This window comes from Lepus europaeus, chromosome 3 (genome assembly GCF_033115175.1).
Source record: "Lepus europaeus isolate LE1 chromosome 3, mLepTim1.pri, whole genome shotgun sequence".
Classification (NCBI taxonomy): Eukaryota; Metazoa; Chordata; class Mammalia; order Lagomorpha; family Leporidae; genus Lepus; species Lepus europaeus.
In genome coordinates this window covers 56,885,020-56,900,184 of record NC_084829.1, presented here as the reverse complement: position 1 = coordinate 56,900,184, position 15,165 = coordinate 56,885,020, and positions in this window count along the sequence as shown.

Sequence of the window (15,165 nt, the reverse complement as noted above, 5' to 3'; positions counted from 1 at the left end):
CATCTCCCACTCCCTCTCCCATTCCATTCACATCAAAATTCATTTTCAATTCTCTTTATATACAGAAGATCCATTTAGTATATATTAAGTAAAAATTTCATCAGTTTGCACCCACACAGAACATAAAGAGTAAAATACTGTTTCAGTATTAGTCATAGCATTAATTCACATTGAACAACACATTAAGGACAGAGATCCTATATGAGGAGTAAGTACACAGTGACTCCTGTTGTTTATTTAACAATTGACACTCTTGTTTATGGTGTCAGTAATCACCCTAGGCTCTAGTCATGAGTTGCCAAGGCTATGGAAGCCTTTTGAGTCCGCTGACTTCGATCTTATTTAGACAACGTCATAGTCAAAGTGGAAGTTCTCTCCTCCCTTCAGAGAAAAGTACCTCCTTCTTTGATGGCCCCATTCTTTCCACTGGGATCTCACTCGCAGAGATCTTTCATTTAGGTTTTTTTTTTTTTTTTTTTTTTTTTCAGAGTGTCTTGGCTTTCCATGCCTACTATACTCTCATGGGCTCTTGAGCCATATCCGAATGCCTTAAGGGCTGATTCTAAGGACAGAGTGCTGTTCAGGACATTTGCCATTCTATGAGTCTGCTGTGTATCCCGCTTCCCATGTTGGATCGTTCTCTCCCTTTTTGATTCTATTAGTTAGTACTAGCAGACACTAGTCTTGTTTGTGTGATCCCTTTGACTCTTTTTCCTGACTGTTGATGTACAATTTAATACTTTATCCATTTTAGTTTTTTTGTTGTTGTTGTTCTACTTAATACTATTGGTTGAACTCTGTAATTAACACACAATTCTTCTTAGGTGTTTAAATTTAACTGAAAAGTGATACCTGTTAAATATAAGAGTGGGAATAAGAGAGGGAGGAGACGTACAATTTGGGACATGCTCAATTGAACTTGCCCCAAATGGTGGAGTTAGAAATGTGCCAGGGGATTCCAATACAATCCCATCAAGGTGGCATGTACCAATGCCATCTCACTAGTCAAAGTGATCAATTTCAGTTCACAATTGATTGTACTGATAGGAAACCATATCTTTTTGACCAAAGTGTTTCATAGAAACCATAGCTTTTTGACCCAAGTGTTTCCTTATAGAGGCAAATGAGTGTTAACAAGAGTACTAAAGTAAATTAGTTTTCTTTTTTTTTAGATGACTAAATGACATTAAACTGGATAGGGACGAGTCTGTCTCTCAAAGAGAGAACTCTTGCTTCTCTTCCTTTCTTCCACTGCCTCAATTGTGCCCTATTACATACAACTTTCCATATTTAGATTTCAATGAACTGTGCACAAGGGAAGGGTCCAAACCATCAGGAGTTACATAACTCCAAGATTTTCCCCTGTCACTGTCTCATTTCTATCACCCAGAGAGGATATCTTATAAATTAATGAAAAATGAAAACTCCAGCCACATTACAAAGCAGGCATAATTATATTTTGTCTTATTTTTCCCAACCCCCAATGTTCTTTGTCTTCTCATGGCTGCTCAGGAGGTAGAACTTCATTCTGCCCTGAACTGTCTGTCCCTGTGACCTTGTCACTTTCCTCAAAAACAGACAATCCTGTGTCAAATACTTGCAGAATGCTATTTTTCCATTTCCAAAGTAGGAAGAATATAGGCTTATAATTCCCTACTGGGTCCTAGGCCACCTGCTTCATTTTTATACATAAGTTAAGTGTATCTGAACATGACATGGAGGTAGTTCCATAGTAGCAGTCCATGGTATGCAGCACAGACAATATAAACCCTTGGAGAGAGGAGATCAAGCCCAAGTCTCTCTTGCTTCTTTTAAAGGAGACAAGTGCTTTCCAGCTTTGTAACTTTGAGCAAGTTAGCTCACTGGGCCTCTGTTTTTTCATCTTTAAATTTGATAAAATGATAGTAATACAACATTTAACAAACACGTACTTTGAGGCACTACTATGAGGATATCTACAAATACTTTATGGAGAATGCATGTTACGAAAAAATTTTAAAAATTTGCACCATAATAAACTTATTTTTAAAATCCATTTCCCCACAAACTTTTTGAAGTATTTTCTAATCCATCAAGTTACTGAAATGACACAATAAACTTACAAGATCAGGTAATAGGCACAGAAAAGCTAAATACTTTCCCGAGAGCACTCAGCAGGTGGCAGAGCTGGTCACCAAACCAAGGCAGTCTAGTTTCAGAGTTCACATGATTGACACCGCACATACCCACCCCATCCTGACCTTCTACCATGTAAGACATTTACAGCACCCTGAACTGTGCCTGATATACAATCATTGCTCAATAATATTATTCAACTTTCTTTAAGACATGCCCCACTGAAATTGCTACAAGCATCTTCTTTTGGTTTGATTTGGCAGTTTTAGCTCTCCTCTGATGGGGGATTGTGTTGTACAATCCATTGTTCTATTTAATAAAAAAAAAAAAAAGCAAACACAGTCATACATTCATTCAATAAATCAGACTGGATGAATACCCTATGCTAGGCATGTTCCAGGTCCTGAGTGAATACTAGGATGATTCCTTCCAGGAAAGGGGAAGGTATAGGGTAAGGATGTTAATAAAAGCTAATACAAAATTGAGGTTATCACTGTCATAAGTGGTATACAGGAAACATCGTTTGGAAATTCAGTGGAAAGGAAATTTGTCCTTCTAGTTGTTTCTTCAAGATTGGAAACTAAAGTTCATGTGAGTCATGGTCCTCAGAAATAGCCAGATATGGTGGGGAAGATCTGGAGGTGGGGCTACAAAGGAGAAAATCTGTGATGCTGGGCTTCTTATTTCACCTCTAGGTGACCTGTGTGTGTGTGTGTGCATGTGTGGGTATGTGTGTGGGGGGGGGGGGGGAGGGAAGGAGGGAGGGAGAGAGAGAGAGAGAGAGGGAGTGTGCCTATATGTTTTAACCTGGAAAATTAGAATAATTTTACTAACTTCTGAAAGTTGATGTGAATATTAAATTGAAATAAAATGCAGCCATCTCTAGATACAAAATATCTGCTTATGAAACAGATATAAGAAGTACTGTGATGTGTGTTCTTCTCTGGATTTGTAGTACATAGAAAATCCATTCTCTTACTTGAGGAAAAACTTCAAAGGAGCATGGCTTTATGCTTTTTCCAATCAGGAATTAATAAACCTTACCCATGCTGTTAAATAATAGCATATCTCAATTTATTAGTTTTAGACTTTGCTCCTTCAAGTAATTATTTATAAACCCTTCCATGTTCAAAACAATACAAAAACCAAGTTATTTGGTATTGATGGACCTGTCATTAAGCATTCATATGTCAAATAATTCTATAATTTTCTTATTCTTTAAGTACTATGAGAAGGATTTTGTCTAGTTCTTTCTCCTAGTGCTATATTCTCAGAATTTAGAACAAAGTCTGGAGTATAGTAATTAATAAATATTTATTGAATGAATGAGACAGCAGATCTGAATGTTTATCCTTTTATTTTTGTAGAATTATTCTAAGTATAACTGTAAGAGGATTGTTAAAGTTTTTATTCTTTATCAAATGAATTAAAGAATGTTCTTTAATGAATGCCCATGTGAGAATCTGAAAAATTATAAAGCACTACAAAAGTAGAGGAAATTACTTCTATTCCTGCTAAATGGTTAAGAATAAAAGGTTCTGTAGGAAATAATTCAGAATGTATAAGTTTTGTTCTGAATTTATTTAAAGAAATATATGTAAGCAATAGCTGGAGCACTGTATTCTATTTGCAAATTGAAAAGGATCCAAGAAGAAAAATGTGAGGAAAATCTGGCTTCTCTGATAGTTTACTGAGTGTGTGGCAGATGTGTTTGTAATTTGGCATAATTATTTTCCATCAAAAGCCAATACTAATCTTTTAACAGTTTCTTACCACATTAGACGCAATCTTTCACTTTCCATCAATTCCATCGGAAGAGGCAATTTTGTATGTTTGAAGGAAAGCAGATTGACATCCACCCAGATGTTCCAAGGGAAAGCAGTGAACTAATGGGATCCCTGTCCTCTATTCCTAATCTGATTTGTTGAGTTACTTTACAACTAGCTCAAGCCCATAGCAGCCTGACAATGTGTGTCACTACTGGGCCCCTACCTCATGTTTAATTCAGTTAAAATTTTTCTTATCAATGTAAGTTGAGACTTTCTGACTCTTTGTAGGCAGCCCTACAATGTTGAGTATGCAAATAATGACAGAATTGTTGACTGTAATGCTGATAATATAAAACTGATGAAGTTGTTTATTGCCTTTATCAGTTGGTGGTCTTAAAGTATCGTTTACATAGGAATAAAATATCTCCTTATATTATATTATATATTATATTATTACATATTATATTACATATATTATTTTATTTGCTTGTCTTTTGCAATTTATCCCTCCTTTATCCTCATTTCTATGACGTCTGAATAGATCTTTCTTGGTTGTTATAGATTATCATTTTGTAAAAATATTTATATATTTATTTGAAAGGCAGTGTTAAGAGAGGTTAGGGGACAGAGAGATCTTCCATCCACTGGTTCACTTTGGAAGCCAGAAGCCTGGAGCTCCATCCAAGTCTCTCACATGGGTGACAGAAATCCACTGCTTTCCCTGGCACATTATCTGGAAGCTGGATTGCACATAGAGCAGCTGGAATTGTAATCTGTTTATATGGGATGCCAGGATTATGGGCAGCAACTTAACTTGCTGTGCCACAAAGTTGGCCTATCACTAGTTTCTTTTACTCCTTAACATGAGTGGAAATAATTGATCAAATAGTTATTGCCCACAAGCTTATTTTGTAGGGATGCTAGTCTATTTCATTCAAAATTATTATAACATAATTTCCAAGATATTTGAAAAGATATATCTTTCAGATTTTTTTTTAGCAAATTTGGCCAATTTCAGATGATATTAAGAGAATTTTTATGAATAATCTGGTCTATGGATCTTTTCTCCTTTGGTTTATTACACTGCTTATTGGTATTATGGGATGGGAATTGTGAGGATACCAGCCAAGAAGAAAGCAGAGACCACAGAGAAATATCTGTGGGTGAAGTTTCAAGAAATTTACCTTCTGAATATGTTAGACTGTTGTCTACTAGAAGGAATAAGAAACCTGAAGCAAACTGGCTTGAGCAATATGAAACTTCATTATTTCACAACATCACACATCCTGAGTGAGAGGATCTTCCAGGCACAAATTGTCGGGCTCTTTGTTTTCTTCTTTGTGATCCCTGTGGCTCTACCATTCTGTGTTGGCTTTATTCTCAGTCTGGTAATCAGAGGCTGTAGCGATCCCAGGCATCACCTCCAGACATGAGGAGTATCTCAAAGAAAGTGTGGGTCTTTTTTGTTTTTCAGGATTTGCCTTTCTCATGTAACAACTAGCAGGTTTCTCAGTGAGACCAAAAGTCCATCATAGGACTATTCCTAAACTAAGCAACAGCAGGTGATGGCTTTGCCGTGGTTGGTTGGTTAGCAGGGCAGCTTTTTGGAGGAAGCAGGTTATCCAGACAAAATCAGGATGGCAAGAGCAATGCCTTTAGTGTAGCAACCAAGAGCTTAAGCTGTGGCTTTGAAGGATAATCAAGGGAAACCTACTGAAGGCAAGAAATGTAGACTGAGCTGGTGACTAGTTCCATGTACATGTGTGCAAAAGATAGGAAGCAGTCTTTGAATATCAGAAATAATGAAGAATTAGGCAATTAGGCAAGAAACTATAATTTTGGGGTAGCAGAGCAGGAACATGTTTATCTTCCTAGCCCTACCACCTAGGAGATAACTTGAACTCTAAAGAGTTTGATGGCCCTGATTATCTCATAGTTGGAAACCAGTAAAAAAGAATGTGTGAGTTCCAAAGACTTCACCTATTTTTCCTACAGCCCCTCCCCAATGTCTAAAAGTACTGCATATTCACCTGCAAATTACCCAGTTCTAGAGACTGAAATAGGAGGAGTCTTTTGACTCATCTATATAAAGAACCATGTCCTCAGCAAGCAAGGATAATTTGACTTCCTTTCCTGTTTGTATCTCTTTGATTTCTTTTTCTTGCCTAAAAGCTCTGGCCTAAACTTCCAGAACTATATTGGATAAAACTGGTGAGAGTGGACATCCTTGTCTGCTTCCAGATTCTAATGGAAATGATTCCAGCTTTCATCCCATTCATTATGATGTTGGCTGTGGGCTTTATTGTGGTATTTATTGTGTTGAAGTAAGTTACTTTAATATTTAGTTTTTGAAGGTTTTTTTATCATGAAAAAATGTTGTATTTTATCAAATGCTTTCTTAGCATCCATTGAGATAATCATGATTTTTATCTTTCATTTTATATTACATTTATTGATCTGCATATGTTAAAACATTCTTATATCCCTGGAATAAATTTCACTTGGTCAGAGTGGATGATCTTTTTTTTAAAAGATTTTATTTATTTATTTGAGAGGTAGAGTTACAGACAGTGAGAGAGACAGAGATAAAGGTCTTCCTTCCATTGAGTCACTCCCCAAATGGCCGCAACAGCCGGAGCTGCGCCTATCTGATGTCAGAAGCCAGGTGCTTCTTCCTGGTCTCCCACATAGGTGGCAGAGCCCAAGCACTTGGGCCATCTACTACTGCTTTCCCAGGCCATAGCAGAAAGCTGGATTAGAAGAGGAGTAGCCAGGACTTGAACCGTCGCCCATATGGGATGCTGGCACCACAGGTGAAGGATTAACCTACTGCGCCACAGCGTCGGCCCCAGGATGGATAATCTTTTGATATGTTGTTGGGTTTTATTTGCCAGAGACTATTAGAACTGATAGTATGGCCGGTGCCACGGCTCAATAGGCTAATCCTCTGCCTGCGGCGCCGGCACCCCGGGTCCTAGTCCCGGTCAGGGCACCGGATTCTGTCCCGGTTGCCCCTCTTCCAGGCCAGCTCTCTGCTGTGGCCTGGGAGTGCAGTGGAGGATGGCCCAAGTGCTTGGGCCCTACACCCACATGGGAGACCAGGAGAAGCGCCTGGCTCCTGTCTTCAGATTAGCGCGGTGCGCTGGCTGCAGCGCACCGGCCGCGGCAGACATTGGAGGGTGAACCAATGGCAAAGGAAGATTTTTCTCTCTGTCTCTCTCTCACTGTTCACTCTGCCTGTCAAACAACAACAACAACAACAACAACAAAACCCTGATAGTATTAATTCTCCCAATCCATGATAGCAATCCGATTCACAATAGCAAAAATATGGAATCAACTTAGATGTCTATCAACTGATGACTGAATAAAGAAAATGTGGTTTACAAACATAATTGAAGATTACTCATAAAAAAATAATGACATCCTAATATTTGTAACAAAATGGATAGAACTGGAGATCATTATGCTAAGTGAAATAGGCCAGACACAGAAAGGCAAATATCACATGTTTTCTCTGATTTGTGAAAGTTAATACAGAGAGAGTATAAGAATTGTGTGGTTGTATTATTTGATATATAGTTATGAATAGTGCTTCATTGAATTATACCACATACATGACAATATACCTTGGTTTCTCTACTTTATGATCATTGTCATGAATTCCATATTTTGTGATATTAATATCCCTGTTTTCAAGTAAAAATAGTATGTATGTATATATATATATACATACATAATATCTTCATGTGAAGCAAATGTGGCAGAATGTTAAAAAAATAATCATTAGCATTTAAAAAGTATATAAAAATTCTATAGATAGGAACTGGCATTGTGGCACAGTGGGTTAAGTTTCTGCCTACGATTGTGGCATCTTAGAGTGCCTGTTCACGTCCCAGCTACTCCCCTTTCTATTCAGCTTCCTGCTAATGCTTCTGGGAAGGCAGTGGGATATGTCCAAAGAACTGGGCCCCTGCCACCCATGTGGGGGACCAGGATGAAGTTCCTGGCTCTTGCTGTGAAACTTTAGGTAGAAGATCTCTCTCTCTCTCTCGCGATCTCTCTCTCCCTTTTTCTCTCTTTCTCTCCCTTTCAAATGAAATAAATCTATTTTGTAAGCTACTGCTAGAATGAAAAATGTGTATCTAGAACAGTTTGACAGCTGATTTAGGAGATGAGGCCTCAGAGGTGTGCTGGAGAGGTGGAGTGCTGAATACTAAGCTGGAGTACTGTAAGTCATGGAGATTGTGGGTTATGAGGCTTGCATAAAGTCCCTCTCCTTTTAATTGCAGTTAGGGGGGGTCATCTCTTAGGTGGCACAAAATGAGCCTACCTTTTATTTTTTCCCTACAATTGTGTTACATGTGATTTAATATGTAATGTGTCAGATTTTATTCTTAATTTTTCTTACTGAATTCCTTTGGCAGTCTGTTTTATGTTTAGTGTGGGAAAGCATAAAAGGGAAGCTCCTTAAATGACAATGTGAACCAATCTCATTAAATATTTCTGTTGACCGGGTCCATATTTTGGAAAGAGCAAAAGACCTAAGAGAGCTATGGTGAAATTCAATTGAATATAGACCCAAATATGGAAATATGGAATAATAGGTCTTAGGTAGTTTTTTATATTTTAAAAAATGGGAGGGGGATAGCTTTGTAATTCACCAGTTCCCAAAAGGAGGAATAATAAATAAAGTTTCTTTTCTTTCTTGTGAGAGCCTGGCAAAATATTAATTTCTTTCTTCCAGGTAGGGAAACCTGCCAGTATGAAAAAAGAGGAAACAAATTTTCTTCTGCATTTTGTAACTAATGTTATTTGGCATCCTTTAATCTGGCAGCAGGCGGTATGTGAAGTTCAGATTACTGGAGGGAGTGATTGGTGTAAAATCTTACTCAACAGATAGTCATTATACAACTGTGAAAGCTCACTGGTTCAAAGCCACTCCAAACTAGTACTTTACCTAATGCTTCTTAAAATAGACTTCTTTTCTGTGCATGTCTTCTATAATATGTCTCAAAAACCCCCAAATGGACCCACGCAAATGACGCCAAATCTGGAAAATATGCTTTCTTGGCTGATTCTGGTTTGCCTCAGTGGTGTTTTGAAGACTTTCTTGCTAACTGCAAACATTCATATACCAGATTCCATGGGGCCTTCATCATTTTTAATGTAAAAAGAATCTGTTTTGGGTTTCTTTAATCTTTTATGACCAAATTGGGTCCAGAAGATGAAACTGTGGACCTGCATTTTCTAGCTACACAGAGTGTTGGCAATGGAAGAAATATCTGGATACCCTGCAAAACAGACCCTCCAACATTAGCTTCCTTCACTTTTGGAGCAAAGAGATCTATTTCATGGTAAGAGAAACCCTATTCTTTGTTCTCAAAACCACTGAGAACAGGAAATAGTTCCAGAGGGTTAGAGTGTGGCTTTATTTGAGCTCTACTTGGTACTGTAGATTTCTATAAAAGATATATATGTGATTTCATCCAGTTTTACCTATATCACTCAGGTAAGCAAAGAAATCTTTTTTATGTGACCCATTTCACGACCTTTTGTTTTCAAACAAATTATTCATTTATTGGAAAGTCAGAATCACAGAAAGAGGGGTGGGGAGAGAGAAAGAGAGAGAGAGAGAGACAGGATCTTCCAACTGCTGGTTCACTACCCAGATGACTGTAACAGCTGGGGCTGGGCCAGGCTGAAGCTAGAGGATAGAAGCTTCTTCTAGGTCTCCAAGGTGGATATCAGGGCCATATTCCACTGCTTTTCCCAGGCCAATAGGAGGGAGCTGGATTAGAAGTGGAACATCTAAGACACAAACCAATGTTCCTCAGGGATGCTGGTGAGGCAGGGGACAGCTTATTCTACTGTGCCACAGTGCCAGTTCCCCATTTCAAGACTTCGACCTTATGTCTGCTTACTCACTATTTTCTTAAAAATAAGTGTTCTTAAACTCTGATATGTGGATGTGCAAAGGATCTGTAAAATGTTGTGGAATTTTGTGTCCATTTTTGGGGTGGTAGAGAGGCCTAATTCACATTCAGTTTTGAAAGCAGTCACCGGTCATCTCTAACAGTTCATAACCACTTCTTAAACACTTTGAACATCGCTCATATAAATAGCGGTCAAAAATTTTTACACCAAAATAAAATTATCTTTTAATTCCATTTCTATGAACTTGCAGAAGCACATCACACATATAGTTTCCTTTTTCCATTCCTCTAGCATTTTTATATAATAATGCTTATTAGCTCAATAGCCATTACTTACATTGTTATTCCTATATAAATTTCCATATAGCTATATTCCATAGTGTAGTATGAATATATTTCTTATTTTCATATAATTTTGTTTCTCTTGGAGCTAGCAATTATTTTTCTGTTCTAGAAAAATACAGTAAAATAATTTTTTGATGTGTCTTTTCTAATTTATTCCCAAGCTATCCTCCAGATTGGTATATTTTCTCAAAATAGTCTTCTCTACCAGGCTTTCTGTCACAAGCATTATTTCTGGGAGAACGGCTCCTAGAGGCATCTGTGCTGATGATTGTTCTCTTTGTCCTTGAATTGCCTTTAGTCTTTGACCCTTCACATGTCTCTTCTGATTGGATCATCTGCTTGATAGATTTATGCATTCCTCTGTCTTGTTTCACTCTTTGTTTAATTAGTATAGATTCTCTGATAAAACTCCAAGAAGTGTGGCCTGGGTAATAAATATTGTGACAGTTTGCATGTTTATATGTCTTAATCTTATTCCTCATAATTGCTTAATATCTTGGTTTCTTATATAATTGTAGGTTGGAAATCATTTTCCCTCAAATCCAAATAAGTGTTTTATGGATTAAAAAATTTGGTGGATAAAATGTGGTTATGTAGTAAAACAGTTGTTTCCAAAATACATTTTTATAAGTAAGATTAAGTATGTCTTGGGAAAATAACATATAAAATAAGATGAATTATGATTTATACAAGCATGTTTCTAATTCTGGGCAATAAAACTAAAAGTGGTATAAAAAATGTAGATCTCCCTGCCTCCATAAACACTATGTGATATTTGCATAAAACAATTATTTAGCAGAGTTTATCTATAGTAGTAACTTACAAATTGATTTTATGGTGATAATTTTCTATAGTATAACTAACAAATGTCAAAGTGATGAAAATAACAGGACTTTATATATAAAATACTGGACTATAGAATACTTTCTCCTGGTGAAAATGGACTTAACTAAAATGTAACATATTAATAGTGTTCCTAAAGTTAAATAGTTAGATATGTATATAAAAGCAAGCCATGGGCCGGTGCCGCGGCTCAGTAGGCTATTCCTCGGCTTTGCGGTGCCTGCACACCAGGTTCTAGTCCCGGTCAGGGTGCCGGATTCTGTCTCGGTTGCCCCTCTTCCAGGCCAGCTCTCTGCTATGGCCCGGGATTGCAGTGGAGGATGGCCCAAGTGCTTGGACCCTGCACCCCATGGGAGACCAGGAGAAGCGCCTGGCTCCTGCCTTCGGGTCAGCGCAGTGCACCAGCCGCAGCACGCTGGCCATGGCGGCCATTGGAGGGTGAACCAACGGCAAAGGAAGACCTTTCTCTCTCTCTTTCTCTCTCTCTCTCTCTCACTGTCCACTCTGCCTGTCAAAAAAAAAAAAAAAAAAAAAAAGCAAGCCATATCACTATGTAAGCATTCTTACTCAGAGATGCAGTATTGAGGAGAAGTTCCAAGTATGTGGTGAAGTAGGACATCCTCACAACTAGTATTAAACATGTTCTCTCTCTTTGGTTTGGCTGAACATAAAACAAAACCCCACTTTATCCTTAACTAAACTAGTAATCTTATATTGATGAAAATTGAAATAAAACATAAACACCTCCTTCTATCTTTATTATCATCATTTGTCATTAACGAATACATTAAGGGATGAACTTCAAAGTATCAGTAAAAGCAAACACTTTGAACATTAATTTCATATTAATGTACTACGATAAGATATTAAAGAGGAAAAAGTGAAGACAAGCATTTTATACACAATGGATAAAGGCAGTGGTAATGGATAAGACAGTCTTAAAAACAACAGGACTAACACAACTAATGATTTTTGGTCAGGAAACTGCAATCAAGAACAGTTAAAATTGAGAAGTCCTGGTGGTTCTACAATTCCATTTGGTCAAAGCCACAGAGGAATCCCAGGTCTGGCATCACAAAGACTCCATTCCCAAGTGAACTTGATGTCTATTGCTGAGGCAGAACTTTAAAAAGGTTTTTTGATATGTACACTAAGTGTTTTTAAATTGACTTTAAAATTCAGTGCTTGGAGTTAAAGTCCAGTGGTTGGAGCCTATAGGGTATTTTAATTTTTCTGTGTAGCAAAGAGTAAATAAAATTGACTTTCAGGAAATAAATATTTTAGGAAAAGACTGTAAAATGAAAATGGTGTATAATGAGTTTTCTGCACTGATGATTTCCATATTATTTGGTAGCAGAATTGAGAGGGTTACTATTTATTTTTAAAGATTTATTTATTTATTTGAAAGGCAGAGTTACAGAGAGGAAGAGGCAGAGAGAGAGAGAGAGAAGTCTTCCATCTGTTGGTTCACTCCCGAAATGGCTGCAATGGCTGGAGTTACGCTGAACCAAAGCCAGGAGCTTCTTTCGGGTTTCCCACGGGGGTGCAGGGTCCAAGGACTCGGGCCATCTCCTACTGCTTTTCCAGGCCATAGCAGAGAGCTGAATCGGAAGTGGAATAGCTGGGACAGGAACCGGTGCCCATTTGGGATGCTGGCACTGCAGGCGCTGGCTTCACCCGCTACACCACAGTGCTGGCCCGGTTAATGTTTCTATTTCTTATTGAAGATTTATTTTATTTATTTGAAAGACAGAGTTACAGAGAGAGGGAGAGACAGAGAGGGATCTTCTGTCTGCTAGCGCACTCCCAAAATGACCACAAAGGCTGGGGCTGGACCAGGCTGAAACAAGAAGCCTGGAACTCCATTTAGGACTCTCATGTGGGTGTCAGGGGCCAAGCACTCAGGCCATCTTCCACTGATTTCCCAGGTGCATTAGCAGGGAACGGGATTGGAGGTAGAGCAGCCAGGACTCAAACTGGGGCTCATATGGGATGCTGGCATACCAGGTGGCAACTTATCTCACTATAACACAATGATAGTCCCTAGAGAGGATTTCTTAAAATTACTCCCTAGAAGCATCTGCCTTTAAAAAACAAAGCTACTTTTGAACAAAGCACATAGTTAAATAACCCATAGCTCTTAATAAAGATTCAGCTGTTTTTGAACAATTAGAATTTAACAGACATCAAGAGAACATAATAGATTACTTTAACACATTGCTTTAACAGAGAATCAGAGTTTAATTCTATGTCAAAGAGAAATTGAATAATCACCTTGTAACAATCATCAAATTTGGTCTATGTTATGTCATGATTTTAAGGAATCTTATTTCAACCAGATATTTTGGATTTTGAGCCTTCTTGGCATTCTTGACAGGCATTCAAAAAATCAAAGTTTCAAACAATCTGGTCTCTAAAATTTCCAGTAAATCCTGGACTTTGGTTTTTCCAGTTTGGGCCCAACTGAAAAAATCGAAGGACCTATATCTCTCATCTTATAGAGACACCAACTAATCAGTCTATTTGGATTATATTAGAAGGACTGTCAAGATGTGATGTGGTACCAGACTTTAAGTTTCTAAAATGGAAAATGCTATTAATACAAATGTTTGAGAATTAAAAAGTCTAATGATCTTGTGTTACTAGACATGATAGTTATCTTAATGAGAAAGCCCCAGAGGCCTAAAGGGTTAAATACTTGTAAAATCCTACAGGTGCTTTCAAAAATACTGTGAAGTAAGCAAGTGCCTCTTGTTGGCTGATGAGTTTATAATTTTAAACATGGCGACTTAAAGTCTTTTGTCATCCACAGTTATATATGATGTGCTGCTCATAAAACTAAAGTGTTGTTGCTTCTGTGTTTAGCTGTCCTCCTATAGGTTCCTATGGACTTTTTCCAGCCACTTTTATTGTATTCAGTACTTTGGGATGGCTCTGTAAACAGATGAAGCCAATAATGTATTAACAGTACCAACTGAGAGAAAGTATGGTTAACTGAGGTTACTAAAAAGAAAAAGCAATTCAAATCAATTGGCAATCTACAAAAAGAGTTAAAGATTTTAAAAGCTATTATTAAAATTGCTATATTGGTCTATTATGCTATATTATATGTGTGTACATATTGTATGTCCACATGGGGAAATTTTATTAAGAGTTTTATTTTAAATGGCTTATAGATAAGATTGTCCATAAATTTAAGCTGCTAAAATCAATCAAAGATACATTTTAATTTGTGGGACCTGAATCTGTGTATCATATGTTTTAGACTTGTTGGTAGAAAGAAATTAAAAACATTTTAGATGGTTGTGCTTAAGTTTACTGGCTAAACAAACTACACCATGTTAGATATTTAAGAGGTGTTTTCAAATACATGATTCTTAAAATTTATAGAAGGCATTGGACCTTCTGGTAAATGTTTTCTTAAGTTGTTATCTAATGGTTGAAACGGTTTGCTAAGTATTCATGTGATATTGCTATTGTCAGCAAGCGATCTAGGACTTGCTCCCTCATTTCTCTATTCTAAGCCCAACTTGTTCTTTCATTTCTCTATTCTCTTCAAGGTAGGAAACTAATTCTATTATGAAGGAATCTGTAGGATGCACAATTTAATCTTTAGACCTTATAAAAGAGATGGCTAACATTTTTCTGCAATAGCATAGCCAAAATAAGAACTTAAATAATAATCTCATAGCTAGATTCACTTCGCCATCAGCGAAGTATACAGTAAGTAGAAAAAACCTCCCTTTCAGACCAAAGGGAAAGAAAGTTTTAAAGTGAGAATATAATTTTCCTCATGGGCATTGTCTACCTTAGAAAAACTACTACAGAACATGCCTGTGACTATAGACTTGTAGTTCAGGCCCCCGAAGATTAGAGATGGGACACGGGCACTCCCTTGACTTGCATTCTCTGGTCTGCTTTAACACAAACCAGGAGGAAAAGAAAGCTCGGCATCAGAAGCAATGGGTGGCAGGCCTATTAATGGCTGATCTGTACAGTGATCTGCCCTCAAGGAGACCCAACAGGCCAGTCCACTGCAGTGGCTTTCAATGTGGTAAGCCTGGGCTTCAGCAGAAGTCAGCTTGTGAAGAGCCCTGGCAGCTCTGCCAAGAGTTGGATCACTGGAAATGGACCTGCCCTGGAGTCGAAGGATGCCC